This window comes from Lissotriton helveticus, chromosome 5_1 (assembly GCF_964261635.1).
Source record: "Lissotriton helveticus chromosome 5_1, aLisHel1.1, whole genome shotgun sequence".
NCBI lineage: Eukaryota > Metazoa > Chordata > Amphibia > Caudata > Salamandridae > Lissotriton > Lissotriton helveticus.
The window spans coordinates 1,647,310,559-1,647,337,757 of NC_136065.1; the positions used below are offsets into that span (position 1 = coordinate 1,647,310,559).

Below are 27,199 nucleotides of genomic sequence, written 5' to 3' on the forward strand. Positions count from 1 at the left end.
CCAACGGCTTGTCAAATTGCCCAGGACGGGCTCCATGGCTCTTGGGCAGTCGTCCCCCGGGCGTCCGGGGCTCCATCCCTGCCGACGGCATGGAAAAGTGCCCGGGACGGGCTCCATACGTCCCGGGCAGTCCTCCCCCGGGCGTCCGGGGCACCCATCTCCAGGAGGCCAACAGCATGGCAAAGTACCCGGGACGGGCTCCATGGGTCCCGGGCAGTCCTCCCCCAGGCATCCGGGGCTTCCATCTCCAGGCCAACGGCAGGTCAAAGTGCCCAGGACGGGCTCCACGGGTCCCTGGCAGTCCTCCCCCACCGGGCGTCCGGGGCTCCCTTCCCCAGGCCAACGGCATGCCAGAGTGCCCAGGACGGGCTCCACGAGTCCCGGGTGTCCGGGGCTCCCTTCCCCGGGACACCGGCTTGTCAGAGTGCCCATGACGGGCTCCACGGGTCCCGGGTATCTGGGACTCCCTTCCCTGGGCCAACGGCATGCCGGAGTTCCCAGGACAGGCTCCACGGGTCCCGGGCGTCCGGGGCTCCCTTCCCCGGTCCGACGGCTTGTCAGAGTGCCCAGGACGGGCTCCACGGCTCCCGGGCGTCCGGGGTTCCCTTCCCCGGGTCAGCGGCATGTCAGAGTGCCCAGGACGAGTTCCACGGGTCCCGGGCAGTCCTCCCCCGGGCATCCGGGGCTCCCTTCCCCGGGCCGTCGGCAGGTCAGAGTGCCCAGGACGGGCTCCATGGGTCCCGGGCAGTCCTCCCCCCGGGCGTCCGGGGCTCCCTTCCCCGGGCAGACGGCAGGTCAGAGTGCCCAGGACGGGCTCCACGGGTCCCGGGCAGTCCTCCCCCCGGGCGTCCGGCGCTCCCTTCTCCAGGCCGATGGCAGGTCAGAGTGACCAGGACGGGCTCCACGGGTCCCGGGCAGTCCTCTCCCGGGCGTACGTGGTTGTCCGACAGATTCGGGCAGATGTGCTTTTACGAACCGCATCGGAATCGGCCCAAATAATAATAATAATAATAATCCACATTTGTAAGGCGCACAATCACCCGTAAGGGTCTCTAGGCGCTAGGGGCCGTTGGGAAGATTAAGCAAGCTGTTGCCCAGAGTCACATGGTGCTGGGCTAATCTGCCGCCGGTGCCGGGGATCGAACCGTGATCCCCAGATTCCGGAGTCAGCCTCCCTAGCCGCGGCGCCAGCTATTTCCCAGAGTCACGTGGTGCTGGGCTAATCTGCGGCCGGTGCCGGGGATCGAACCCTGATCTCTGGGATGCTCGAGGGTTACTACGCGCTCTACAAAAACCTTAAATAAAAAAATCTCCAGATTCCGGAGTCAGCCGCCCTAGCCGCGGCGCCAGCTATTTCCCAGAGTCACCTGGTGCTGGGCTAATCTGCCGCCGGTGCCGGGGATCGAACCGTGATCCCCAGATGGGGATATCCCAAAAATCTGGCATGGATACGGCCCGCCAGGACTGGTTTGGGCACCCCTGATACAGAGTCTCAAAATCATAGATATCTTCATACCGCAGTAAGAATACATGAAGCGATTTACATACTGCAAGCAGGCTGGCCTTGTAGCTCAGTGGCAGAGCACTGGTCTTGTAAACCAGGGGTCATGAGTTCAAGCCTCATCAGGGCCTTTTTATATGTGAGTTTCTGTATGTTGTTTCCAAGTCATTCTTTCTAGGAGTCACACCTTGTCTTAAGTTTGCTTATTGACAAGCTTCCCTTTCCTGCTTTCATCGTATCAAGAAGACTTCATGAAAACCATTGAACCATAAACTATCGCCTCACCCCTTCCGATCGCCTGACGAATGCCTGACAAACGCCATTCTCACCCCGCCGGGCAAGCCCTGCCGGGCAAAGCCAAATAAGCCATGCATATTTGAAGTTCCTTTGAAAGTCAGAGCGAGGACTATGACCTCTGTTCCGACTGAGTCTGCATCCACAGAAAGGATGAAATAAGGATCTAGAAATTTCACCAAGGAGATGTGAACTTCATCCCCCTTAAAATACTTTTCCTCCCAGATGCCCCGGCTCTTAGTCAAATGAGGTTAATCTTCAAAACCCCACCCCCACTAACCATAAATATCCGACTCTCCTGCTGTCCATTCAAATGATACAAGGTATCTTGTACATAGAGAGAATGTGAGAAAAAGCAGAATCGCTTCATAGATTTGGTGACCTTGTATGGGTGGGCTGGATAAAGAAGTGAACCTGATTTCGGGAAAAGGAGTATCGTGATGGGGATGAGGAAAAGAGAACATGGACCACATTCACAAGTTAGAGAAATAAATATATTAGGTTGAATGGTTTTAAAAAGTTAACTTTGAGCATGAATTGTTTTTTTAAACTGCAAAGAATAAAAAAAATCAATGTGGGATTGGAGGCACAATCTGAGCAGAAAGCACCATAAGCTGCTATGGTGCAACTCTTATGCTGACTAGAAACATTAATATGATGACGCTCTTCTTTTGATATGTCTTTCAGTTAAATTTTATTGTAAGTAGCTGATACAGCACTGTTTGCAGCTCCTCAGTATATGGTTATCCCGTGACAACAATGTTTTCATCATATTTATTATTCTACAAATGTATTTTTAAATGCACTGATGTGGTGTTTGCATGCTATGCAAGACGGCACATCATGGAATGTGTATAAGGAGCATCGAATAGGATTGTGATATTTGCACCTGGAAGAGTCGGACACGCAGATCCTGAAAAGAAGTAAAAACTCTCTAGCAAGGGCCGTCTTTCCCCTGAGTTTAATCTTTAATTTTAGGGAAATGGTTTATGAAAAACCAGTAAGCTGCTCCAGGTGAGGCTCGAACTCACAACCTCGGCATGCCTCAATGCAAGTACTGCTGTATAAGTACCGCGCGCTAACCGATTGCGCCAATGGAGCTCACTGCTCTCATACCTCCCCAGTTGAGCCATCTAGAGCTGACCAAGTAGATACTGGCACTGCTCCCTTATTCACTGTGCAAGATCGACTCACATGCTAGCATGTTATCATGACTATTAAAAACTACAGTCCTAATGGAACAGATTTGATAATTCTGCTATATCATGTGCTCTGTCTATTGAACACCACATATATTTGCCAGTTCTGACACAGTCTAGGAGAAACTTATGATTATTTGTAATTAGCACATCGTAAGAATTTCCTAAAAAATGAAACATAGTCACCTAAGGCAGACGAGGTGGCCGAGTGGTTAAGGCGATGGACTGCTAATCCATTGTGCTCTGCACGCGTGGGTTCGAATCCCACCTTCGTCGGAACGCCATCAGACACTCTTTTGAAGGTGGGCATGTCTCGTAGTACAATTACACTCTCTTTCAAGACACAGCCATAATCCACTAGAAGGGCCCAACTGACTATTCCATTTTGGCAATTATGTCAAATTAAGGGAAGTGTTTTGTGCTTAATTGAAATTAGATCTTTCATGAAGTGTCCAGAGGATTGCCTTTCCCTCACTCCTGGCCTTCTAACTAACCCTGGTCGTAGTGGGCGTAGTGGGGCTCCGCGGAGCTACGCGGAGTGGGCGATAAGCTACGCCCACTCCCGCACTCCGCGTAGCCCCACTACGCACCTCCCTCCCGCTCTCCCCTACATACATTATTTAAGCAACTACCCTTAATAAAACAATTTTAAAGCACTTACCGTGTCCGGAGCTCGTCCGGGGCTCCCTCTTGGAATAGTGTCGTCCTGAATACCAATGCGCATGCGCGGGAGGCCGCGCATGCGCATTGGTATCCAGGAAGGGACGCTATTCCAAGAGGGAGCCCCGGAAGAGCCCCGGACATGGTAAGTGCTTTAAAAATTGCTTTATTAAGGTTAGTTGCTTAAATAATGTATGTAGGGGAGGGCGGGAGGGAGGCGGGTGGCGGCCGAATCGGCTACGCACACGGAGTGGGCGTAGTGTTGCCGGCTACGCTGTCTACGCAAAATGCGTAGAAGGCAACACTACGCCTACTCGTGGGTGTAGCCGATTCGGACACCCAGGGTTACTTCTAACCAGTTTGGATAGATAGACTGATAAGAAAGCAGCTCTTACTCCTAAAGTTTCAGCCATCTCAAGTGTATGACTGTTGACATATGTCTGCCCCACAGAGACAGATCACTTCTAATAAGTGAGTTCTCTATCTGTCACTGATTGTGGACATACTAACTAGAGCTATCAGTATGGTCATAAATGTGAATACTCTTATGTTCTCAAATCAAAATGGAGTTTTTCCTACTTCCAAGAAAAGTGTCTTAAGCATGCTCTTCAATTTGTGCACGCATGTAGACATTCAAATGCAACTGCATTTCCATACAGAGTCTCAAAATCATAGATATCTTCATACCGCAGTAAGAATACATGAAGCGATTTACATACTGCAGGCAGGCTGGCCTTGTAGCTCAGTGGCAGAGCACTGGTCTTGTAAACCAGGGGTCATGAGTTCAAGCCTCATCAGGGCCTTTTTATATGTGAGTTTCTGTATGTTGTTTCCAAGTCATTCTTTCTAGGAGTCACACCTTGTCTTAAGTTTGCTTATTGACAAGCTTCCCTTTCCTGCTTTCATCGTATCAAGAAGACTTCATGAAAACCATTGAACCATAAACTATCGCCTCACCCCTTCCGATCGCCTGACGATCGCCTGACGAACGCCTGACAAACGCCATTCTCACCCCGCCGGGCAAAGCCAAATAAGCCATGCATATTTGAAGTTCCTTTGAAAGTCAGAGCGAGGACTATGACCTCTGTTCCGACTGAGTCTGCATCCACAGAAAGGATGAAATAAGGATCTAGAAATTTCACCAAGGAGATGTGAACTTCATCCCCCTCAAAATACTTTTCCTCCCAGATGCCCCGGCTCTTAGTCAAATGAGGTTAATCTTCAAAACCCCACCCCCACTAACCATAAATATCCGACTCTCCTGCTGTCCATTCAAATGATACAAGGTATCTTGTACATAGAGAGAATGTGAGAAAAAGCAGAATCGCTTCATAGATTTGGTGACCTTGGATGGGTGGGCTGGATAAAGAAGTGAACCTGATTTCGGGAAAAGGAGTATCGTGATGGGGATGAGGAAAAGAGAACATGGACCACATTCACAAGTTAGAGAAATAAATATATTAGGTTGAATGGTTTTAAAAAGTTAACTTTGAGCATGAATTGTTTTTTTAAACTGCAAAGAATAAAAAAAATCAATGTGGGATTGGAGGCACAATCTGAGCAGAAAGCACCATAAGCTGCTATGGTGCAACTCTTATGCTGACTAGAAAAATTAATATGATGACGCTCTTCTTTTGATATGTCTTTCAGTTAAATTTTATTGTAAGTAGCTGATACAGCACTGTTTGCAGCTCCTCAGTATATGGTTATCCCGTGACAACAATGTTTTCATCATATTTATTATTCTACAAATGTATTTTTAAATGCACTGATGTGGTGTTTGCATGCTATGCAAGACGGCACATCATGGAATGTTTATAAGGAGCATCGAATAGGATTGTGATATTTGCACCTGGAAGAGTCGGACACGCAGATCCTGAAAAGAAGTAAAAACTCTCTAGCAAGGGCCGTCTTTCCCCTGAGTTTAATCTTTAATTTTAGGGAAATGGTTTATGAAAAACCAGTAAGCTGCTCCAGGTGAGGCTCAAACTCACAACCTCGGCATGCCTCAATGCAATTACTGCTGTATAAGTACCGTGCGCTAACCGATTGCGCCAATGGAGCTCACTGCTCTCATACCTCCCCAGTTGAGCCATCTAGAGCTGACCAAGTAGATACTGGCACTGCTTCTTATTCACTGTGCAAGATCGACTCACATGCTAGCATGTTATCATGACTATTAAAAACTACAGTCCTAATGGAACAGATTTGATAATTCTGCTATATCATGTGCTCTGTCTATTGAACACCACATATATTTGCCAGTTCTGACACAGTCTAGGAGAAACTTATGATTATTTGTAATTAGCACATCGTAAGAATTTCCTAAAAAATGAAACATAGTCACCTAAGGCAGACGAGGTGGCCGAGTGGTTAAGGCGATGGACTGCTAATCCATTGTGCTCTGCACGCGTGGGTTCGAATCCCACCTTCGTCGGAACGCCATCAGACACTCTTTTGAAGGTGGGCATGTCTCGTAGTACAATTACACTCTCTTTCAAGACACAGCCATAATCCACTAGAAGGGCCCAACTGACTATTCCATTTTGGCAATTATGTCAAATTAAGGGAAGTGTTTTGTGCTTAATTGAAATTAGATCTTTCATGAAGTGTCCAGAGGATTGCCTTTCCCTCACTCCTGGCCTTCTAACTAACCCTGGTCGTAGTGGGCGTAGTGGGGCTCCGCGGAGCTACGCGGAGTGGGCGATAAGCTACGCCCACTCCCGCACTCCGCGTAGCCCCACTACGCACCTCCCTCCCGCTCTCCCCTACATACATTATTTAAGCAACTACCCTTAATAAAACAATTTTAAAGCACTTACCGTGTCCGGAGCTCGTCCGGGGCTCCCTCTTGGAATAGTGTCGTCCTGGATACCAATGCGCATGCGCGGGAGGCCGCGCATGCGCATTGGTATCCAGGAAGGGACGCTATTCCAAGAGGGAGCCCCGGAAGAGCCCCGGACATGGTAAGTGCTTTAAAAATTGTTTTATTAAGGTTAGTTGCTTAAATAATGTATGTAGGGGAGGGCGGGAGGGAGGCGGGTGGCGGCCGAATCGGCTACGCACACGGAGTGGGCGTAGTGTTGCCGGCTACGCTGTCTACGCAAAATGCGTAGAAGGCAACACTACGCCTACTCGTGGGTGTAGCCGATTCGGACGCCCAGGGTTACTTCTAACCAGTTTGGATAGATAGACTGATAAGAAAGCAGCTCTTACTCCTAAAGTTTCAGCCATCTCAAGTGTATGACTGTTGACATATGTCTGCCCCACAGAGACAGATCACTTCTAATAAGTGAGTTCTCTATCTGTCACTGATTGTGGACATACTAACTAGAGCTATCAGTATGGTCATAAATGTGAATACTCTTATGTTCTCAAATCAAAATGGAGTTTTTCCTACTTCCAAGAAAAGTGTCTTAAGCATGCTCTTCAATTTGTGCATGCATGTAGACATTCAAATGCAACTGCATTTCCATACAGAGTCTCAAAATCATAGATATCTTCATACCGCAGTAAGAATACATGAAGCGATTTACATACTGCAGGCAGGCTGGCCTTGTAGCTCAGTGGCAGAGCACTGGTCTTGTAAACCAGGGGTCATGAGTTCAAGCCTCATCAGGGCCTTTTTATATGTGAGTTTCTGTATGTTGTTTCCAAGTCATTCTTTCTAGGAGTCACACCTTGTCTTAAGTTTGCTTATTGACAAGCTTCCCTTTCCTGCTTTCATCGTATCAAGAAGACTTCATGAAAACCATTGAACCATAAACTATCGCCTCACCCCTTCCGATCGCCTGACGAACGCCTGACAAACGCCATTCTCACCCCGCCGGGCAAGCCCTGCCGGGCAAAGCCAAATAAGCCATGCATATTTGAAGTTCCTTTGAAAGTCAGAGCGAGGACTATGACCTCTGTTCCGACTGAGTCTGCATCCACAGAAAGGATGAAATAAGGATCTAGAAATTTCACCAAGGAGATGTGAACTTCATCCCCCTCAAAATACTTTTCCTCCCAGATGCCCCGGCTCTTAGTCAAATGAGGTTAATCTTCAAAACCCCACCCCCACTAACCATAAATATCCGACTCTCCTGCTGTCCATTCAAATGATACAAGGTATCTTGTACATAGAGAGAATGTGAGAAAAAGCAGAATCGCTTCATAGATTTGGTGACCTTGGATGGGTGGGCTGGATAAAGAAGTGAACCTGATTTCGGGAAAAGGAGTATCGTGATGGGGATGAGGAAAAGAGAACATGGACCACATTCACAAGTTAGAGAAATAAATATATTAGGTTGAATGGTTTTAAAAAGTTAACTTTGAGCATGAATTGTTTTTTTAAACTGCAAAGAATAAAAAAAATCAATGTGGGATTGGAGGCACAATCTGAGCAGAAAGCACCATAAGCTGCTATGGTGCAACTCTTATGCTGACTAGAAACATTAATATGATGACGCTCTTCTTTTGATATGTCTTTCAGTTAAATGTTATTGTAAGTAGCTGATACAGCACTGTTTGCAGCTCCTCAGTATATGGTTATCCCGTGACAACAATGTTTTCATCATATTTATTATTCTACAAATGTATTTTTAAATGCACTGATGTGGTGTTTGCATGCTATGCAAGACGGCACATCATGGAATGTTTTTAAGGAGCATCGAATAGGATTGTGATATTTGCACCTGGAAGAGTCGGACACGCAGATCCTGAAAAGAAGTAAAAACTCTCTAGCAAGGGCCGTCTTTCCCCTGAGTTTAATCTTTAATTTTAGTGAAATGGTTTATGAAAAACCAGTAAGCTGCTCGAACTCACAACCTCGGCATGCCTCAATGCAAGTACTGCTGTATAAGTACCGCGCGCTAACGGATTGCGCCACTGGAGCTCACTGTTCTCATACCTCCCCAGTTGAGCCATCTAGAGCTGACCAAGTAGATACTGGCACTGCTCCCTTATTCACTGTGCAAGATCGACTCACATGCTAGCATGTAATCATGACTATTAAAAACTACAGTCCTAATGGAACAGATTTGATAATTCTGCTATATCATGTGCTCTGTCTATTGAACACCACATATATTTGCCAGTTCTGACACAGTCTAGGAGAAACTTATGATTATTTGTAATTAGCACATCGTAAGAATTTCCTAAAAAATGAAACATAGTCACCTAAGGCAGACGAGGTGGCCGAGTGGTTAAGGCGATGGACTGCTAATCCATTGTGCTCTGCACGCGTGGGTTCGAATCCCACCTTCGTCGGAATGCCATCAGACACTCTTTTGAAGGTGGGCATGTCTCGTAGTACAATTACACTCTCTTTCAAGACACAGCCATAATCCACTAGAAGGGCCCAACTGACTATTCCATTTTGGCAATTATGTCAAATTAAGGGAAGTGTTTTGTGCTTAATTGAAATTAGATCTTTCATGAAGTGTCCAGAGGATTGCCTTTCCCTCACTCCTGGCCTTCTAACTAACCCTGGTCGTAGTGGGCGTAGTGGGGCTCCGCGGAGCTACGCGGAGTGGGCGAGAAGCTACGCCCACTCCCGCACTCCGCGTAGCCCCACTACGCACCTCCCTCCCGCTCTCCCCTACATACATTATTTAAGCAACTACCCTTAATAAAACAATTTTAAAGCACTTACCGTGTCCGGGGCTCGTCCGGGGCTCCCTCTTGGAATAGCATCGTCCTGGATACCAATGCGCATGCGCGGGAGGCCGCGCATGCGCATTGGTATCCAGGAAGGGACGCTATTCCAAGAGGGAGTCCCGGAAGAGCCCCGGACATGGTAAGTGCTTTAAAAATTGTTTTATTAAGGTTAGTTGCTTAAATAATGTATGTAGGGGAGTGCGGGAGGGAGGCGGGTGGCGGCCGAATCGGCTACGCACACGGAGTGGGCGTAGTGTTGCCGGCTACGCTGTCTACGCAAAATGCGTAGAAGGCAACACTACGCCTACTCCGTGGGCGTAGCCGATTCGGACGCCCAGGGTTACTCCTAACCAGTTTGGATAGATAGACTGATAAGAAAGCAGCTCTTACTCCTAAAGTTTCAGCCATCTCAAGTGTATGACTGTTGACATATGTCTGCCCCACAGAGACAGATCACTTCTAATAAGTGAGTTCTCTATCTGTCACTGATTGTGGACATACTAACGAGCTATCAGTATGGTCATAAATGTGAATACTCTTATGTTCTCAAATCAAAATGGAGTTTTTCCTACTTCCAAGAAAAGTGTCTTAAGCATGCTCTTCAATTTGTGCACGCATGTAGACATTCAAATGCAACTGCATTTCCATACAGAGTCTCAAAATCATAGATATCTTCATACCGCAGTAAGAATACATGAAGCGATTTACATACTGCAGGCAGGCTGGCCTTGTAGCTCAGTTGCAGAGCACTGGTCTTGTAAACCAGGGGTCATGAGTTCAAGCCTCATCAGGGCCTTTTTATATGTGAGTTTCTGTATGTTGTTTCCAAGTCATTCTTTCTAGGAGTCACACCTTGTCTTAAGTTTGCTTATTGACAAGCTTCCCTTTCCTGCTTTCATCGTATCAAGAAGACTTCATGAAAACCATTGAACCATAAACTATCGCCTCACCCCTTCCGATCGCCTGACGAACGCCTGACAAACGCCATTCTCACCCCGCCGGGCAAAGCCAAATAAGCCATGCATATTTGAAGTTCCTTTGAAAGTCAGAGCGAGGACTATGACCTCTGTTCCGACTGAGTCTGCATCCACAGAAAGGATGAAATAAGGATCTAGAAATTTCACCAAGGAGATGTGAACTTCATCCCCCTTAAAATACTTTTCCTCCCAGATGCCCCGGCTCTTAGTCAAATGAGGTTAATCTTCAAAACCCCACCCCCACTAACCATAAATATCCGACTCTCCTGCTGTCCATTCAAATGATACAAGGTATCTTGTACATAGAGAGAATGTGAGAAAAAGCAGAATCGCTTCATAGATTTGGTGACCTTGGATGGGTGGGCTGGATAAAGAAGTGAACCTGATTTCGGGAAAAGGAGTATCGTGATGGGGATGAGGAAAAGAGAACATGGACCACATTCACAAGTTAGAGAAATAAATATATTAGGTTGAATGGTTTTAAAAAGTTAACTTTGAGCATGAATTGTTTTTTTAAACTGCAAAGAATAAAAAAAATCAATGTGGGATTGGAGGCACAATCTGAGCAGAAAGCACCATAAGCTGCTATGGTGCAACTCTTACGTTGACTAGAAACATTAATATGATGACGCTCTTCTTTTGATTTGTCTTTCAGTTAAATTTTATTGTAAGTAGCTGATACAGCACTGTTTGCAGCTCCTCAGTATATGGTTATCCCGTGACAACAATGTTTTCATCATATTTATTATTCTACAAATGTATTTTTAAATGCACTGATGTGGTGTTTGCATGCTATGCAAGACAGCACATCATGGAATGTTTATAAGGAGCATCGAATAGGATTGTGATATTTGCACCTGGAAGAGTCGGACACGCAGATCCTGAAAAGAAGTAAAAACTCTCTAGCAAGGGCTGTCTTTCCCCTGAGTTTATTCTTTACTTTTAGTGAAATGGTTTATGAAAAACCAGTAAGCTGCTCCAGGTGAGGCTCGAACTCACAACCTCGGCATGCCTCAATGCAAGTACTGCTGTATAAGTACCGCGCACTAACCGATTGCGCCACTGGAGCTCACTGTTCTCATACCTCCCCAGTTGAGCCATCTAGAGCTGACCAAGTAGATACTGGCACTGCTCCCTTATTCACTGTGCAAGATCGACTCACATGCTAGCATGTTATCATGACTATTAAAAACTACAGTCCTAATGGAACAGATTTGATAATTCTGCTATATCATGTGCTCTGTCTATTGAACACCACATATATTTGCCAGTTCTGACACAATCTAGGAGAAACTTATGATTATTTGTAATTAGCACATCGTAAGAATTTCCTAAAAAATGAAACATAGTCACCTAAGGCAGACGAGCTGGCCGAGTGGTTAAGGCGATGGACAGCTAATCCATTGTGCTCTGCACGCGTGGGTTCGAATCCCACCTTCGTCGGAACGCCATCAGACACTCTTTTGAAGGTGGGCATGTCTCGTAGTACAATTACACTCTCTTTCAAGACACAGCCATAATCCACTAGAAGGGCCCAACTGACTATTCCATTTTGGCAATTATGTCAAATTAAGGGAAGTGTTTTGTGCTTAATTGAAATTAGATCTTTCATGAAGTGTCCAGAGGATTGCCTTTCCCTCACTCCTGGCCTTCTAACTAACCCTGGTCGTAGTGGGCGTAGTGGGGCTCCGCGGAGCTACGCGGAGTGGGCGAGAAGCTACGCCCACTCCCGCACTCCGCGTAGCCCCACTACGCACCTCCCTCCCGCTCTCCCCTACATACATTATTTAAGCAACTACCCTTAATAAAACAATTTTAAAGCACTTACCATGTCCGGGGCTCGTCCGGGGCTCCCTCTTGGAATAGCGTCGTCCTGGATACCAATGCGCATGCGCGGGAGGCCGCGCATGCGCATTGGTATCCAGGAAGGGACGCTATTCCAAGAGGGAGCCCCGGAAGAGCCCCGGACATGGTAAGTGCTTTAAAAATTGTTTTATTAAGGTTAGTTGCTTAAATAATGTATGTAGGGGAGGGCGGGAGGGAGGCGGGTGGCGGCCGAATCGGCTACGCACACGGAGTGGGCGTAGTGTTGCCGGCTACGCTGTCTACGCAAAATGCGTAGAAGCCAACACTACGCCTACTCCGTGGGCGTAGCCGATTCGGACGCCCAGGGTTACTTCTAACCAGTTTGGATAGAAAGACTGATAAGAAAGCAGCTCTTACTCCTAAAGTTTCACCCATCTCAAGTGTATGACTGTTGACATATGTCTGCCCCACAGAGACAGATCACTTCTAATAAGTGAGTTCTCTATCTGTCACTGATTGTGGACATACTAACTAGAGCTATCAGTATGGTCATAAATGTGAATACTCTTATGTTCTCAAATCAAAATGGAGTTTTTTCCTACTTCCAAGAAAAGTGTCTTAATCATGCTCTTCAATTTGTGCACGCATGTAGACATTCAAATGCAACTGCATTTCCATATAGAGTCTCAAAATCATAGATATCTTCATACCGCAGAAAGAATACATGAAGCGATTTACATACTGCAAGCAGGCTGGCCTTGTAGCTCAGTGGCAGAGCACTGGTCTTGTAAACCAGGGGTCATGAGTTCAAGCCTCATCAGGGCCTTTTTATATGTGAGTTTCTGTATGTTGTTTCCAAGTCATTCTTTCTAGGAGTCACACCTTGTCTTAAGTTTGCTTATTGACAAGCTTCCCTTTCCTGCTTTCATCGTATCAAGAAGACTTCATGAAAACCATTGAACCATAAACTATCGCCTCACCCCTTCCGATCGCCTGACGAACGCCTGACAAACGCCATTCTCACCCCGCCGGGCAAGCCCTGCCGGGCAAAGCCAAATAAGCCATGCATATTTGAAGTTCCTTTGAAAGTCAGAGCGAGGACTATGACCTCTGTTCCGACTGAGTCTGCATCCACAGAAAGGATGAAATAAGGATCTAGAAATTTCACCAAGGAGATGTGAACTTCATCCCCCTTAAAATACTTTTCCTCCCAGATGCCCCGGCTCTTAGTCAAATGAGGTTAATCTTCAAAACCCCACCCCCACTAACCATAAATATCCGACTCTCCTGCTGTCCATTCAAATGATACAAGGTATCTTGTACATAGAGAGAATGTGAGAAAAAGCAGAATCGCTTCATAGATTTGGTGACCTTGGATGGGTGGGCTGGATAAAGAAGTGAACCTGATTTCGGGAAAAGGAGTATCGTGATGGGGATGAGGAAAAGAGAACATGGACCACATTCACAAGTTAGAGAAATAAATATATTAGGTTGAATGGTTTTAAAAAGTTAACTTTGAGCATGAATTGTTTTTTAAACTGCAAAGAATAAAAAAAATCAATGTGGGATTGGAGGCACAATCTGAGCAGAAAGCACCATAAGCTGCTATGGTGCAACTCTTATGTTGACTAGAAACATTAATATGATGACGCTCTTCTTTTGATATGTCTTTCAGTTAAATTTTATTGTAAGTAGCTGATACAGCACTGTTTGCAGCTCCTCAGTATATGGTTATCCCGTGACAACAATGTTTTCATCATATTTATTATTCTACAAATGTATTTTTAAATGCACTGATGTGGTGTTTGCATGCTATGCAAGACGGCACATCATGGAATGTTTATAAGGAGCATCGAATAGGATTGTGATATTTGCACCTGGAAGAGTCGGACACGCAGATCCTGAAAAGAAGTAAAAACTCTCTAGCAAGGGCCGTCTTTCCCCTGAGTTTATTCTTTACTTTTAGTGAAATGGTTTATGAAAAACCAGTAAGCTGCTCCAGGTGAGGCTCGAACTCACAACCTCGGCATGCCTCAATGCAAGTACTGCTGTATAAGTACCGCGCGCTAACCGATTGCGCCACTGGAGCTCACTGTTCTCATACCTCCCCAGTTGAGCCATCTAGAACTGACCAAGTAGATACTGGCACTGCTCCCTTATTCACTGTGCAAGATCGACTCACATGCTAGCATGTTATCATGACTATTAAAAACTACAGTCCTAATGGAACAGATTTGATAATTCTGCTATATCATGTGCTCTGTCTATTGAACACCACATATATTTGCCAGTTCTGACACAGTCTAGGAGAAACTTATGATTATTTGTAATTAGCACATCGTAAGAATTTCCTAAAAAATGAAACATAGTCACCTAAGGCAGACGAGGTGGCCGAGTGGTTAAGGCGATGGACTGCTAATCCATTGTGCTCTGCACGCGTGGGTTCGAATCCCACCTTCGTCGGAACGCCATCAGACACTCTTTTGAAGGTGGGCATGTCTCGTAGTACAATTACACTCTCTTTCAAGACACAGCCATAATCCACTAGAAGGGCCCAACTGACTATTCCATTTTGGCAATTATGTCAAATTAAGGGAAGTGTTTTGTGCTTAATTGAAATTAGATCTTTCATGAAGTGTCCAGAGGATTGCCTTTCCCTCACTCCTGGCCTTCTAACTAACCCTGGTCGTAGTGGGCGTAGTGGGGCTCCGCGGAGCTACGCGGAGTGGGCGAGAAGCTACGCCCACTCCCGCACTCCGCGTAGCCCCACTACGCACCTCCCTCCCGCTCTCCCTTACATACATTATTTAAGCAACTACCCTTAATAAAACAATTTTAAAGCACTTACCGTGTCCGGGGCTCGTCCGGGGCTCCCTCTTGGAATAGCGTCGTCCTGGATACCAATGCGCATGCGCGGGAGGCCGCGCATGCGCATTGGTATCCAGGAAGGGACGCTATTCCAAGAGGGAGCCCCGGAAGAGCCCCGGACATGGTAAGTGCTTTAAAAATTGTTTTATTAAGGTTAGTTGCTTAAATAATGTATGTAGGGGAGGGCGGGAGGGAGGCGGGTGGCGGCCGAATCAGCTACGCACACGGAGTGGGCGTAGTGTTGCCGGCTACGCTGTCTACGCAAAATGCGTAGAAGGCAACACTACGCCTACTCCGTGGGCGTAGCCGATTCGGACGCCCAGGGTTACTTCTAACCAGTTTGGATAGATAGACTGATAAGAAAGCAGCTCTTACTCCTAAAGTTTCAGCCATCTCAAGTGTATGACTGTTGACATATGTCTGCCCCACAGAGACAGATCACTTCTAATAAGTGAGTTCTCTATCTGTCACTGATTGTGGACATACTAACTAGAGCTATCAGTATGGTCATAAATGTGAATACTCTTATGTTCTCAAATCAAAATGGAGTTTTTCCTACTTCCAAGACAAGTGTCTTAAGCATGCTCTTCAATTTGTGCACGCATGTAGACATTCAAATGCAACTGCATTTCCATACAGAGTCTCAAAATCATAGATATCTTCATACCGCAGTAAGAATACATGAAGCGATTTACATACTGCAAGCAGGCTGGCCTTGTAGCTCAGTGGCAGAGCACTGGTCTTGTAAACCAGGGGTCATGAGTTCAAGCCTCATCAGGGCCTTTTTATATGTCAGTTTCTGTATGTTGTTTCCAAGTCATTCTTTCTAGGAGTCACACCTTGTCTTAAGTTTGCTTATTGACAAGCTTCCCTTTCCTGCTTTCATCGTATCAAGAAGACTTCATGAAAACCATTGAACCATAAACTATCGCCTCACCCCTTAAGATCGCCTGACGAACGCCTGACAAACGCCATTCTCACCCCGCCGGGCAAAGCCAAATAAGCCATGCATATTTGAAGTTCCTTTGAAAGTCAGAGCGAGGACTATGACCTCTGTTCCGACTGAGTCTGCATCCACAGAAAGGATGAAATAAGGATCTAGAAATTTCACCAAGGAGATGTGAACTTCATCCCCCTTAAAATACTTTTCCTACCAGATGCCCCGGCTCTTAGTCAAATGAGGTTAATCTTCAAAACCCCACCCCCACTAACCATAAATATCCGACTCTCCTGCTGTCCATTCAAATGATACAAGGTATCTTGTACATAGAGAGAATGTGAGAAAAAGCAGAATCGCTTCATAGATTTGGTGACCTTGGATGGGTGGGCTGGATAAAGAAGTGAACCTGATTTCGGGAAAAGGAGTATCGTGATGGGGATGAGGAAAAGAGAACATGGACCACATTCACAAGTTAGAGAAATAAATATATTAGGTTGAATGGTTTTAAAAAGTTAACTTTGAGCATGAATTGTTTTTTTAAACTGCAAAGAATAAAAAAAATCAATGTGGGATTGGAGGCACAATCTGAGCAGAAAGCACCATAAGCAGCTATGGTGCAACTCTTACGTTGACTAGAAACATTAATATGATGACGCTCTTCTTTTGATTCGTCTTTCAGTTAAATTTTATTGTAAGTAGCTGATACAGCACTGTTTGCAGCTCCTCAGTATATGGTTATCCCGTGACAACAATGTTTTCATCATATTTATTATTCTACAAATGTATTTTTAAATGCACTGATGTGGTGTTTGCATGCTATGCAAGACGGCACATCATGGAATGTTTATAAGGAGCATCGAATAGGATTGTGATATTTGCACCTGGAAGAGTCGGACACGCAGATCCTGAAAAGAAGTAAAAACTCTCTAGCAAGGGCTGTCTTTCCCCTGAGTTTATTCTTTACTTTTAGTGAAATGGTTTATGAAAAACCAGTAAGCTGCTCCAGGTGAGGCTCGAACTCACAACCTCGGCATGCCTCAATGCAAGTACTGCTGTATAAGTACCGCACGCTAACCGATTGCGCCACTGGAGCTCACTGTTCTCATACCTCCCCAGTTGAGCCATCTAGAGCTGACCAAGTAGATACTGGCACTGCTCCCTTATTCACTGTGCAAGATCGACTCACATGCTAGCATGTTATCATGACTATTAAAAACTACAGTCCTAATGGAACAGATTTGATAATTCTGCTATATCATGTGCTCTGTCTATTGAACACCACATATATTTGCCAGTTCTGACACAGTCTAGGACAAACTTATGATTATTTTTAATTAGCACATCGTAAGAATTTCCTAAAAAATGAAACATAGTCACCTAAGGCAGACGAGGTGGCCGAGTGGTTAAGGCGATGGACAGCTAATCCATTGTGCTCTGCACGCGTGGGTTCGAATCCCACCTTCGTCGGAACGCCATCAGACACTCTTTTGAAGGTGGGCATGTCTCGTAGTACAATTACACTCTCTTTCAAGACACAGCCATAATCCACTAGAAGGGCCCAACTGACTATTCCATTTTGGCAATTATGTCAAATTAAGGGAAGTGTTTTGTGCTTAATTGAAATTAGATCTTTCATGAAGTGTCCAGAGGATTGCCTTTCCCTCACTCCTGGCCTTCTAACTAACCCTGGTCGTAGTGGGCGTAGTGGGGCTCCGCGGAGCTACGCGGAGTGGGCGAGAAGCTACGCCCACTCCCGCACTCCGCGTAGCCCCACTACGCACCTCCCTCCCGCTCTCCCCTACATACATTATCTAATCAACTACCCTTAATAAAACAATTTTAAAGCACTTACCGTGTCCGGGGCTCGTCCGGGGCTCCATCTTGGAATAGCGTCGTCCTGGATACCAATGCGCATGCGCGGGAGGCCGCGCATGCGCATTGGTATCCAGGAAGGGACGCTATTCCAAGAGGGAGCCCCGGAAGAGCCCCGCACATGGTAAGTGCTTTAAAAATTGTTTTATTAAGGTTAGTTGCTTAAATAATGTATGTAGGGGAGGGCGGGAGGGAGGCGGGTGGCGGCCGAATCGGCTACGCACACGGAGTGGGCGTAGTGTTGCCGGCTACGCTGTCTACTCAAAATGCGTAGAAGGCAACACTACGCCTACTCCGTGGGCGTAGCCGATTCGGACGCCCAGGGTTACTTCTAACCAGTTTGGATAGATAGACTGATAAGAAAGCAGCTCTTACTCCTAAAGTTTCAGCCATCTCAAGTGTATGACTGTTGACATATGTCTGCCCCACAGAGACAGATCACTTCTAATAAGTGAGTTCTCTATCTGTCACTGATTGTGGACATACTAACTAGAGCTATCAGTATGGTCATAAATGTGAATACTCTTATGTTCTCAAATCAAAATGGAGTTTTTCCTACTTCCAAGAAAATTGTCTTAAGCATGCTCTTCAATTTGTGCACGCATGTAGACATTCAAATGCAACTGCATTTCCATACAGAGTCTCAAAATCATAGATATCTTCATACCGCAGTAAGAATACATGAAGCGATTTACATACTGCAAGCAGGCTGGCCTTGTAGCTCAGTGGCAGAGCACTGGTCTTGTAAACCAGGGGTCATGAGTTCAAGCCTCATCAGGGCCTTTTTATATGTGAGTTTCTGTATGTTGTTTCCAAGTCATTCTTTCTAGGAGTCACACCTTGTCTTAAGTTTGCTTATTTACAAGCTTCCCTTTCCTGCTTTCATCGTATCAAGAAGACTTCATGAAAATCATTGAACCATAAACTATCGCCTCACCCCTTCCGATCGCCTGACGAACGCCTGACAAACGCCATTCTCACCCCGCCGGGCAAAGCCAAATAAGCCATGCATATTTGAAGTTCCTTTGAAAGTCAGAGCGAGGACTATGACCTCTGTTCTGACTGAGTCTGCATCCACAGAAAGGATGAAATAAGGATCTAGAAATTTCACCAAGGAGATGTGAACTTCATCCCCCTTAAAATACTTTTCCTCCCAGATGCCCCGGCTCTTAGTCAAATGAGGTTAATCTTCAAAACCCCACCCCCACTAACCATAAATATCCGACTCTCCTGCTGTCCATTCAAATGATACAAGGTATCTTGTACATAGAGAGAATGTGAGAAAAAGTAGAATCGCTTCATAGATTTGGTGACCTTGGATGGGTGGGCTGGATAAAGAAGTGAACCTGATTTCGGGAAAAGGAGTATCGTGATGGGGATGAGGAAAAGAGAACATGGACCACATTCACAAGTTAGAGAAATAAATATATTAGGTTGAATGGTTTTAAAAAGTTAACTTTGAGCATGAATTGTTTTTTTAAACTGCAAAGAATAAAAAAAATCAATGTGGGATTGGAGGCACAATCTGATCAGAAAGCACCATAAGCTGCTATGGGGCAACTCTTATGTTGACTAGAAACATTAATATGATGACGCTCTTGTTTTGATATGTCTTTCAGTTAAATTTTATTGTAAGTAGCTGATACAGCACTGTTTGCAGCTCCTCAGTATATGGTTATCCCGTGACAACAATGTTTTCATCATATTTATTATTCTACAAATGTATTTTTAAATGCACTGATGTGGTGTTTGCATGCTATGCAAGACGGCACATCATGGAATGTTTATAAGGAGCATCGAATAGGATTGTGATATTTGCACCTGGAAGAGTCGGACACGCAGATCCTGAAAAGAAGTAAAAACTCTCTAGCAAGGGCCGTCTTTCCCCTGAGTTTATTCTTTACTTTTAGTGAAATGGTTTATGAAAAACCAGTAAGCTGCTCCAGGTGAGGCTCGAACTCACAACCTCGGCATGCCTCAATGCAAGTACTGCTGTATAAGTACCGCACGCTAACCGATTGCGCCACTGGAGCTCACTGTTCTCATACCTCCCCAGTTGAGCCATCTAGAGCTGACCAAGTAGATACTGGCACTGCTCCCTTATTCACTGTGCAAGATCGACTCACATGCTAGCATGTTATCATGACTATTAAAAACTACAGTCCTAATGGAACAGATTTGATAATTCTGCTATATCATGTGCTCTGTCTATTGAACACCACATATATTTGCCAGTTCTGACACAGTCTAGGAGAAACTTATGATTATTTGTAATTAGCACATCGTAAGAATTTCCTAAAAAATGAAACATAGTCACCTAAGGCAGACGAGGTGGCCGAGTGGTTAAGGCGATGGACTGCTAATCCATTGTGCTCTGCACGCGTGGGTTTGAATCCCACCTTCGTTGGAACGCCATCAGACACTCTTTTGAAGGTGGGCATGTCTCGTAGTACAATTACACTCTCTTTCAAGACACAGCCATAATCCACTAGAAGGGCCCAACTGACTATTCCATTTTGGCAATTATGTCAAATTAAGGGAAGTGTTTTGTGCTTAATTGAAATTAGATCTTTCATGAAGTGTCCAGAGGATTGCCTTTCCCTCACTCCTGGCCTTCTAACTAACCCTGGTCGTAGTGGGCGTAGTGGGGCTCCGCGGAGCTACGCGGAGTGGGCGAGAAGCTACGCCCACTCCCGCACTCCGCGTAGCCCCACTACGCACCTCCCTCCCGCTCTCCCTTACATACATTATTTAAGCAACTACCCTTAATAAAACAATTTTAAAGCACTTACCGTGTCCGGGGCTCGTCCGGGGCTCCCTCTTGGAATAGCGTCGTCCTGGATACCAATGCGCATGCGCGGGAGGCCGCGCATGCGCATTGGTATCCAGGAAGGGACGCTATTCCAAGAGGGAGCCCCGGAAGAGCCCCGGACATGGTAAGTGCTTTAAAAATTGTTTTATTAAGGTTAGTTGCTTAAATAATGTATGTAGGGGAGGGCGGGAGGGAGGCGGGTGGCGGCCAAATCAGCTACGCACACGGAGTGGGCGTAGTGTTGCCGGCTACGCTGTCTACGCAAAATGCGTAGAAGGCAACACTACGCCTACTCCGTGGGCGTAGCCGATTCGGACGCCCAGGGTTACTTCTAACCAGTTTGGATAGATAGACTGATAAGAAAGCAGCTCTTACTCCTAAAGTTTCAGCCATCTCAAGTGTATGACTGTTGACATATGTCTGCCCCACAGAGACAGATCACTTCTAATAAGTGAGTTCTCTATCTGTCACTGATTGTGGACATACTAACTAGAGCTATCAGTATGGTCATAAATGTGAATACTCTTATGTTCTCAAATCAAAATGGAGTTTTTCCTACTTCCAAGACAAGTGTCTTAAGCATGCTCTTCAATTTGTGCACGCATGTAGACATTCAAATGCAACTGCATTTCCATACAGAGTCTCAAAATCATAGATATCTTCATACCGCAGTAAGAATACATGAAGCGATTTACATACTGCAAGCAGGCTGGCCTTGTAGCTCAGTGGCAGAGCACTGGTCTTGTAAACCAGGGGTCATGAGTTCAAGCCTCATCAGGGCCTTTTTATATGTGAGTTTCTGTATGTTGTTTCCAAGTCATTCTTTCTAGGAGTCACACCTTGTCTTAAGTTTGCTTATTGACAAGCTTCCCTTTCCTGCTTTCATCGTATCAAGAAGACTTCATGAAAACCATTGAACCATAAACTATCGCCTCACCCCTTAAGATCGCCTGACGAACGCCTGACAAACGCCATTCTCACCCAGCCGGGCAAAGCCAAATAAGCCATGCATATTTGAAGTTCCTTTGAAAGTCAGAGCGAGGACTATGACCTCTGTTCCGACTGAGTCTGCATCCACAGAAAGGATGAAATAAGGATCTAGAAATTTCACCAAGGAGATGTGAACTTCATCCCCCTTAAAATACTTTTCCTCCCAGATGCCCCGGCTCTTAGTCAAATGAGGTTAATCTTCAAAACCCCACCCCCACTAACCATAAATATCCGACTCTCCTGCTGTCCATTCAAATGATACAAGGTATCTTGTACATAGAGAGAATGTGAGAAAAAGCAGAATCGCTTCATAGATTTGGTGACCTTGGATGGGTGGGCTGGATAAAGAAGTGAACCTGATTTCGGGAAAAGGAGTATCGTGATGGGGATGAGGAAAAGAGAACGTGGACCACATTCACAAGTTAGAGAAATAAATATATTAGGTTGAATGGTTTTAAAAAGTTAACTTTGAGCATGAATTGTTTTTTTAAACTGCAAAGAATAAAAAAAATCAATGTGGGATTGGAGGCACAATCTGAGCAGAAAGCACCATAAGCAGCTATGGTGCAACTCTTACGTTGACTAGAAACATTAATATGATGACGCTCTTCTTTTGATTCGTCTTTCAGTTAAATTTTATTGTAAGTAGCTGATACAGTACTGTTTGCAGCTCCTCAGTATATGGTTATCCCGTGACAACAATGTTTTCATCATATTTATTATTCTACAAATGTATTTTTAAATGCACTGATGTGGTGTTTGCATGCTATGCAAGACGGCACATCATGGAATGTTTATAAGGAGCATCGAATAGGATTGTGATATTTGCACCTGGAAGAGTCGGACACGCAGATCCTGAAAAGAAGTAAAAACTCTCTAGCAAGGGCTGTCTTTCCCCTGAGTTTATTCTTTACTTTTAGTGAAATGGTTTATGAAAAACCAGTAAGCTGCTCCAGGTGAGGCTCGAACTCACAACCTCGGCATGCCTCAATGCAAGTACTGCTGTATAAGTACCGCGCGCTAACCGATTGCGCCACTGGAGCTCACTCTTCTCATACCTCCCCAGTTGAGCCATCTAGAGCTGACCAAGTAGATACTGGCACTGCTCCCTTATTCACTGTGCAAGATCGACTCACATGCTAGCATGTTATCATGACTATTAAAAACTACAGTCCTAATGGAACAGATTTGATAATTCTGCTATATCATGTGCTCTGTCTATTGAACACCACATATATTTGCCAGTTCTGACACAGTCTAGGAGAAACTTATGATTATTTTTAATTAGCACATCGTAAGAATTTCCTAAAAAATGAAACCTAGTCACCTAAGGCAGACGAGGTGGCCGAGTGGTTAAGGCGATGGACAGCTAATCCATTGTGCTCTGCACGCGTGGGTTCGAATCCCACCTTCGTCGGAACGCCATCAAACACTCTTTTGAAGGTGGGCATGTCTCGTAGTACAATTACACTCTCTTTCAAGACACAGCCATAATCCACTAGAAGGGCCCAACTGACTATTCCATTTTGGCAATTATGTCAAATTAAGGGAAGTGTTTTGTGCTTAATTGAAATTAGATCTTTCATGAAGTGTCCAGAGGATTGCCTTTCCCTCACTCCTGGCCTTCTAACTAACCCTGGTCGTAGTGGGCGTAGTGGGGCTCCGCGGAGCTACGCGGAGTGGGCGAGAAGCTACGCCCACTCCCGCACTCCGCGTAGCCCCACTACGCACCTCCCTCCCGCTCTCCCCTACATACATTATTTAAGCAACTACCCTTAATAAAACAATTTTAAAGCACTTACCGTGTCCGGGGATCGTCCGGGGCTCCATCTTGGAATAACGTCGTCCTGGATACCAATGCGCATGCGCGGGAGGCCGCGCATGCGCATTGGTATCCAGGAAGGGACGCTATTCCAAGAGGGAGCCCCGGAAGAGCCCCGGACATGGTAAGTGCTTTAAAAATTGTTTTATTAAGGTTAGTTGCTTAAATAATGTATGTAGGGGAGGGCGGGAGGGAGGCGGGTGGCGGCCGAATCGGCTACGCACACGGAGTGGGCGTAGTGTTGCCGGCTACGCTGTCTACGCAAAATGCGTAGAAGGCAACACTACGCCTACTCCGTGGGCGTAGCCGATTCGGACGCCCAGGGTTACTTCTAACCAGTTTGGATAGATAGACTGATAAGAAAGCAGCTCTTACTCCTAAAGTTTCAGCCATCTCAAGTGTATGACTGTTGACATATGTCTGCCCCACAGAGACAGATCACTTCTAATAAGTGAGTTCTCTATCTGTCACTGATTGTGGAAATACTAACTAGAGCTATCAGTATGGTCATAAATGTGAATACTCTTATGTTCTCAAATCAAAATGGAGTTTTTCCTACTTCCAAGAAAAGTGTCTTAAGCATGCTCTTCAATTTGTGCACGCATGTAGACATTCAAATGCAACTGCATTTCCATACAGAGTCTCAAAATCATAGATATCTTCATACCGCAGTAAGAATACATGAAGCGATTTACATACTGCAAGCAGGCTGGCCTTGTAGCTCAGTGGCAGAGCACTGGTCTTGTAAACCAGGGGTCATGAGTTCAAGCCTCATCAGGGCCTTTTTATATGTGAGTTTCTGTATGTTGTTTCCAAGTCATTCTTTCTAGGAGTCACACCTTGTCTTAAGTTTGCTTATTTACAAGCTTCCCTTTCCTGCTTTCATCGTATCAAGAAGACTTCATGAAAACCATTGAACCATAAACTATCGCCTCACCCCTTCCGATTGCCTGACGAACGCCTGACAAACGCCATTCTCACCCCGCCGGGCAAAGCCAAATAAGCCATGCATATTTGAAGTTCCTTTGAAAGTCAGAGCGAGGACTATGACCTCTGTTCTGACTGAGTCTGCATCCACAGAAAGGATGAAATAAGGATCTAGAAATTTCACCAAGGAGATGTGAACTTCATCCCCCTTAAAATACTTTTCCTCCCAGATGCCCCGGCTCTTAGTCAAATGAGGTTAATCTTCAAAACCCCACCCCCACTAACCATAAATATCCGACTCTCCTGCTGTCCATTCAAATGATACAAGGTATCTTGTACATAGAGAGAATGTGAGAAAAAGTAGAATCGCTTCATAGATTTGGTGACCTTGGATGGGTGGGCTGGATAAAGAAGTGAACCTGATTTCGGGAAAAGGAGTATCGTGATGGGGATGAGGAAAAGAGAACATGGACCACATTCACAAGTTAGAGAAATAAATATATTAGGTTGAATGGTTTTAAAAAGTTAACTTTGAGCATGAATTGTTTTTTTAAACTGCAAAGAATAAAAAAAATCAATGTGGGATTGGAGGCACAATCTGATCAGAAAGCACCATAAGCTGCTATGGTGCAACTCTTATGTTGACTAGAAACATTAATATGATGACGCTCTTCTTTTGATATGTCTTTCAGTTAAATTTTATTGTAAGTAGGTGATACAGCACTGTTTGCAGCTCCTCAGTATATGGTTATCCCGTGACAACGTTTTCATCATATTTATTATTCTACAAATGTATTTTTAAATGCACTGATGTGGTGTTTGCATGCTATGCAAGACGGCACATCATGGAATGTTTATAAGGAGCATCGAATAGGATTGTGATATTTGCACCTGGAAGAGTCGGACACGCAGATCCTGAAAAGAAGTAAAAACTCTCTAGCAAGGGCCGTCTTTCCCCTGAGTTTATTCTTTACTTTTAGTGAAATGGTTTATGAAAAACCAGTAAGCTGCTCCAGGTGAGGCTCGAACTCACAACCTCGGCATGCCTCAATGCAAGTACTGCTGTATAAGTACCGCGCGCTAACCGATTGCGCCACTGGAGCTCACTGTTCTCATACCTCCCCAGTTGAGCCATCTAGAGCTGACCAAGTAGATACTGGCACTGCTCCCTTATTCACTGTGCAAGATCGACTCACATGCTAGCATGTTATCATGACTATTAAAAAATACAGTCCTAATGGAACAGATTTGATAATTCTGCTATATCATGTGCTCTGTCTATTGAACACCACATATATTTGCCAGTTCTGACACAGTCTAGAAGAAACTTATGATTATTTGTAATTAGCACATCGTAAGAATTTCCTAAAAAATGAAACATAGTCACCTAAGGCAGACGAGGTGGCCGAGTGGTTAAGGCGATGGACTGCTAATCCATTGTGCTCTGCACGCGTGGGTTCGAATCCCACCTTCGTCGGAACGCCATCAGACACTCTTTTGAAGGTGGGCATGTCTCGTAGTACAATTACACTCTCTTTCAAGACACAGCCATAATCCACTAGAAGGGCCCAACTGACTATTCCATTTTGGCAATTATGTCAAATTAAGGGAAGTGTTTTGTGCTTAATTGAAATTAGATCTTTCATGAAGTGTCCAGAGGATTGCCTTTCCCTCACTCCTGGCCTTCTAACTAACCCTGGTCGTAGTGGGCGTAGTGGGGCTCCGCGGAGTGGGCGAGAAGCTACGCCCACTCCCGCACTCCGCGTAGCCCCACTACGCACCTCCCTCCCGCTCTCCCCTACATACTTTATTTAAGCAACTACCCTTAATAAAACAATTTTAAAGCACTTACCGTGTCCGGAGCTCGTCCGGGGCTCCCTCTTGGAATAGCGTCGTCCTGGATACCAATGCGCATGCGCGGGAGGCCGCGCATGCGCATTGGTATCCAGGAAGGGACGCTATTCCAAGAGGGAGCCCCCGAAGAGCCCCGGACATGGTAAGTGCTTTAAAAATTGTTTTATTAAGGTTAGTTGCTTAAATAATGTATGTAGGGGAGGGCGGGAGGGAGGCGGGTGGCGGCCGAATCGGCTACGCACACGGAGTGGGCGTAGTGTTGCCGGCTACGCTGTCTACGCAAAATGCGTAGAAGGCAACACTACGCCTACTCCGTGGGCGTAGCCGATTCGGACGCCCAGGGTTACTTCTAACCAGTTTGGATAGACAGACTGATAAGAAAGCAGCTCTTACTCCTAAAGTTTCAGCCATCTCAAGTGTATGACTGTTGACATATGTCTGCCCCACAGAGACAGATCACTTCTAATAAGTGAGTTCTCTATCTGTCACTGATTGTGGACATACTAACTAGAGCTATCAGTATGGTCATAAATGTGAATACTCTTATGTTCTCAAATCAAAATGGAGTTTTTCCTACTTCCAAGAAAAGTGTCTTAAGCATGCTCTTCAATTTGTGCACGCATGTAGACATTCAAATGCAACTGCATTTCCATACAGAGTCTCAAAATCATAGATATCTTCATACCGCAGTAAGAATACATGAAGCGATTTACATACTGCAGGCAGGCTGGCCTTGTAGCTCAGTGGCAGAGCACTGGTCTTGTAAACCAGGGGTCATGAGTTCAAGCCTCATCAGGGCCTTTTTAAATGTGAGTTTCTGTATGTTGTTTCCAAGTCATTCTTTCTAGGAGTCACACCTTGTCTTAAGTTTGCTTATTGACAAGCTTCCCTTTCCTGCTTTCATCGTATCAAGAAGACTTCATGAAAACCATTGAACCATAAACTATCGCCTCACCCCTTCCGATCGCCTGACGAATGCCTGACAAACGCCATTCTCACCCCACCGGGCAATCCCTGCCGGGCAAAGCCAAATAAGC

General features: G+C 45.4%; 27 non-coding genes across 27 annotated transcripts; 19 read left to right on the forward strand and 8 right to left on the reverse strand.

Moving 5' to 3' along the window:
- The first annotated feature begins 1,560 nt into the window (after window positions 1-1,560).
- On the forward strand, window positions 1,561-1,632 carry TRNAT-UGU (transfer RNA threonine (anticodon UGU)). The gene has a single exon. It is a non-coding gene; the product is annotated as a tRNA-Thr (tRNA).
- A 1,169-nt stretch (window positions 1,633-2,801) lies between these two features.
- On the reverse strand, window positions 2,802-2,896 carry TRNAI-UAU (transfer RNA isoleucine (anticodon UAU)). The gene is made up of 2 exons: window positions 2,859-2,896; window positions 2,802-2,837 (listed from the first exon to the last, which is right to left on the reverse strand). It is a non-coding gene; the product is annotated as a tRNA-Ile (tRNA).
- A 292-nt stretch (window positions 2,897-3,188) lies between these two features.
- On the forward strand, window positions 3,189-3,270 carry TRNAS-GCU (transfer RNA serine (anticodon GCU)). The gene has a single exon. It is a non-coding gene; the product is annotated as a tRNA-Ser (tRNA).
- A 1,115-nt stretch (window positions 3,271-4,385) lies between these two features.
- On the forward strand, window positions 4,386-4,457 carry TRNAT-UGU (transfer RNA threonine (anticodon UGU)). The gene has a single exon. It is a non-coding gene; the product is annotated as a tRNA-Thr (tRNA).
- A 1,166-nt stretch (window positions 4,458-5,623) lies between these two features.
- On the reverse strand, window positions 5,624-5,718 carry TRNAI-UAU (transfer RNA isoleucine (anticodon UAU)). The gene is made up of 2 exons: window positions 5,681-5,718; window positions 5,624-5,659 (listed from the first exon to the last, which is right to left on the reverse strand). It is a non-coding gene; the product is annotated as a tRNA-Ile (tRNA).
- Window positions 5,719-6,009: 291 nt separating this feature from the next.
- TRNAS-GCU (transfer RNA serine (anticodon GCU)) lies at window positions 6,010-6,091 on the forward strand. Its single transcript has one exon. It is a non-coding gene; the product is annotated as a tRNA-Ser (tRNA).
- Window positions 6,092-7,206: 1,115 nt separating this feature from the next.
- Window positions 7,207-7,278, forward strand: TRNAT-UGU (transfer RNA threonine (anticodon UGU)). Its single transcript has one exon. It is a non-coding gene; the product is annotated as a tRNA-Thr (tRNA).
- Window positions 7,279-8,822: 1,544 nt separating this feature from the next.
- Window positions 8,823-8,904, forward strand: TRNAS-GCU (transfer RNA serine (anticodon GCU)). The gene has a single exon. It is a non-coding gene; the product is annotated as a tRNA-Ser (tRNA).
- A 1,114-nt stretch (window positions 8,905-10,018) lies between these two features.
- TRNAT-UGU (transfer RNA threonine (anticodon UGU)) lies at window positions 10,019-10,090 on the forward strand. The gene has a single exon. It is a non-coding gene; the product is annotated as a tRNA-Thr (tRNA).
- Window positions 10,091-11,245: 1,155 nt separating this feature from the next.
- TRNAI-UAU (transfer RNA isoleucine (anticodon UAU)) lies at window positions 11,246-11,340 on the reverse strand. The gene is made up of 2 exons: window positions 11,303-11,340; window positions 11,246-11,281 (listed from the first exon to the last, which is right to left on the reverse strand). It is a non-coding gene; the product is annotated as a tRNA-Ile (tRNA).
- Window positions 11,341-11,632: 292 nt separating this feature from the next.
- On the forward strand, window positions 11,633-11,714 carry TRNAS-GCU (transfer RNA serine (anticodon GCU)). Its single transcript has one exon. It is a non-coding gene; the product is annotated as a tRNA-Ser (tRNA).
- A 1,117-nt stretch (window positions 11,715-12,831) lies between these two features.
- On the forward strand, window positions 12,832-12,903 carry TRNAT-UGU (transfer RNA threonine (anticodon UGU)). Its single transcript has one exon. It is a non-coding gene; the product is annotated as a tRNA-Thr (tRNA).
- A 1,168-nt stretch (window positions 12,904-14,071) lies between these two features.
- On the reverse strand, window positions 14,072-14,166 carry TRNAI-UAU (transfer RNA isoleucine (anticodon UAU)). Its single transcript has 2 exons — window positions 14,129-14,166; window positions 14,072-14,107 (listed from the first exon to the last, which is right to left on the reverse strand). It is a non-coding gene; the product is annotated as a tRNA-Ile (tRNA).
- Window positions 14,167-14,458: 292 nt separating this feature from the next.
- On the forward strand, window positions 14,459-14,540 carry TRNAS-GCU (transfer RNA serine (anticodon GCU)). Its single transcript has one exon. It is a non-coding gene; the product is annotated as a tRNA-Ser (tRNA).
- Window positions 14,541-15,656: 1,116 nt separating this feature from the next.
- On the forward strand, window positions 15,657-15,728 carry TRNAT-UGU (transfer RNA threonine (anticodon UGU)). The gene has a single exon. It is a non-coding gene; the product is annotated as a tRNA-Thr (tRNA).
- Window positions 15,729-16,883: 1,155 nt separating this feature from the next.
- On the reverse strand, window positions 16,884-16,978 carry TRNAI-UAU (transfer RNA isoleucine (anticodon UAU)). The gene is made up of 2 exons: window positions 16,941-16,978; window positions 16,884-16,919 (listed from the first exon to the last, which is right to left on the reverse strand). It is a non-coding gene; the product is annotated as a tRNA-Ile (tRNA).
- A 292-nt stretch (window positions 16,979-17,270) lies between these two features.
- TRNAS-GCU (transfer RNA serine (anticodon GCU)) lies at window positions 17,271-17,352 on the forward strand. Its single transcript has one exon. It is a non-coding gene; the product is annotated as a tRNA-Ser (tRNA).
- A 1,116-nt stretch (window positions 17,353-18,468) lies between these two features.
- Window positions 18,469-18,540, forward strand: TRNAT-UGU (transfer RNA threonine (anticodon UGU)). The gene has a single exon. It is a non-coding gene; the product is annotated as a tRNA-Thr (tRNA).
- Window positions 18,541-19,695: 1,155 nt separating this feature from the next.
- TRNAI-UAU (transfer RNA isoleucine (anticodon UAU)) lies at window positions 19,696-19,790 on the reverse strand. The gene is made up of 2 exons: window positions 19,753-19,790; window positions 19,696-19,731 (listed from the first exon to the last, which is right to left on the reverse strand). It is a non-coding gene; the product is annotated as a tRNA-Ile (tRNA).
- Window positions 19,791-20,082: 292 nt separating this feature from the next.
- TRNAS-GCU (transfer RNA serine (anticodon GCU)) lies at window positions 20,083-20,164 on the forward strand. Its single transcript has one exon. It is a non-coding gene; the product is annotated as a tRNA-Ser (tRNA).
- A 1,116-nt stretch (window positions 20,165-21,280) lies between these two features.
- On the forward strand, window positions 21,281-21,352 carry TRNAT-UGU (transfer RNA threonine (anticodon UGU)). Its single transcript has one exon. It is a non-coding gene; the product is annotated as a tRNA-Thr (tRNA).
- A 1,155-nt stretch (window positions 21,353-22,507) lies between these two features.
- On the reverse strand, window positions 22,508-22,602 carry TRNAI-UAU (transfer RNA isoleucine (anticodon UAU)). The gene is made up of 2 exons: window positions 22,565-22,602; window positions 22,508-22,543 (listed from the first exon to the last, which is right to left on the reverse strand). It is a non-coding gene; the product is annotated as a tRNA-Ile (tRNA).
- A 292-nt stretch (window positions 22,603-22,894) lies between these two features.
- Window positions 22,895-22,976, forward strand: TRNAS-GCU (transfer RNA serine (anticodon GCU)). Its single transcript has one exon. It is a non-coding gene; the product is annotated as a tRNA-Ser (tRNA).
- Window positions 22,977-24,092: 1,116 nt separating this feature from the next.
- On the forward strand, window positions 24,093-24,164 carry TRNAT-UGU (transfer RNA threonine (anticodon UGU)). Its single transcript has one exon. It is a non-coding gene; the product is annotated as a tRNA-Thr (tRNA).
- A 1,152-nt stretch (window positions 24,165-25,316) lies between these two features.
- TRNAI-UAU (transfer RNA isoleucine (anticodon UAU)) lies at window positions 25,317-25,411 on the reverse strand. The gene is made up of 2 exons: window positions 25,374-25,411; window positions 25,317-25,352 (listed from the first exon to the last, which is right to left on the reverse strand). It is a non-coding gene; the product is annotated as a tRNA-Ile (tRNA).
- A 292-nt stretch (window positions 25,412-25,703) lies between these two features.
- Window positions 25,704-25,785, forward strand: TRNAS-GCU (transfer RNA serine (anticodon GCU)). Its single transcript has one exon. It is a non-coding gene; the product is annotated as a tRNA-Ser (tRNA).
- A 1,106-nt stretch (window positions 25,786-26,891) lies between these two features.
- Window positions 26,892-26,963, forward strand: TRNAT-UGU (transfer RNA threonine (anticodon UGU)). Its single transcript has one exon. It is a non-coding gene; the product is annotated as a tRNA-Thr (tRNA).
- Window positions 26,964-27,199: the final 236 nt, after the last annotated feature.